This window comes from Gopherus flavomarginatus, chromosome 12 (genome assembly GCF_025201925.1).
Source record: "Gopherus flavomarginatus isolate rGopFla2 chromosome 12, rGopFla2.mat.asm, whole genome shotgun sequence".
Taxonomy (NCBI): Eukaryota; Metazoa; Chordata; order Testudines; family Testudinidae; genus Gopherus; species Gopherus flavomarginatus.
The window spans coordinates 15,739,782-15,740,805 of NC_066628.1; the positions used below are offsets into that span (position 1 = coordinate 15,739,782).

The following is a 1,024-nucleotide window of genomic DNA, read 5'->3' on the forward strand; positions in this document are numbered from 1 at the left end:
AATGTCATATTTCATAGGTTATTTATTTAACTACATTTCTTGATAGAGTCCATGGCAGACACAGCCTGGAGAAATCAAACATTTAGCACAGAATTCATCCTCCTAGGATTCGGGAATCTCCCCCAACTGCAGATTCTTCTCTTCCTGCTGTTTCTAGTGATCTACATTGTGACTATGACTGAGAACATTCTCATCGTTGCACTAGTTATGGCTGATCAGTACCTTCACACCCCCATGTACTTCTTCCTGGGGAACTTGTCCTGCTTGGAAATCTGCTGTGCCTCAACCATCCTGCCCAGGATGCTGGCCAGTTTCCTGACTGAGGACAGAACCATTTCTGTCCAGGTCTGTATTGCACAACTTGATTTCTTTGGTTCTCTGGTAGCTGTGAAATGCTGTCTCTTATCAGTGATGTCTTATGATCTGTATTTAGCGATATGCAAACCACTGCAGTATGCAGCCCTTATGAATGGCAGGCTCTGCTTCTGGCTGGCAGCTGGGTCTTGGGTAAGTGGTTTTGTGGCTTGCACCATCACTGAATGTCAGATATCACAAATGATTTTTCGTGGCCCCAGTGAAATTGACCATTTCTTTTGTGATTACAACCCATTAGTAAAACTGTCCTGCAGTGACACCAGCCTGATGGCTCTTGTGACCTTCCTGTTCTCCTCCATACTAACACTGCCCCCCCGTTCTATTAACCCTGGCATCCTACGTGCGTATCATCGCCACCATCAAGAGAATTCCTTCCACCACCGGGAGGCAAAAGGCATTTTCCACCTTCTCCTCTCACCTCATTGTGGTTACATTCTACCATGGGACACTAATCTTTGTCTATCTGCTACCAGACACCAACACACTGAGAGAACTGCACAAAGTGTTCTCTCTCTTCTACACTGTCCTGACTCCCTTGGTCAATCCTCTCATCTACAGCCTGAGAAACAAAGAGGTCAAGGAGGCCTTGAGAAAAGCTGTTAGCGAGATTATGAATTTCATGACAAATAGCAAACTATTTTGTATGTAA

The 1,024-nt window shown here is 44.9% G+C and overlaps 1 pseudogene; it reads left to right on the top strand.

The window, feature by feature from the left end:
• Positions 1-51: 51 nt before the first annotated feature.
• Positions 52-1,024, top strand: LOC127033187 (olfactory receptor 1020-like; annotated as a pseudogene).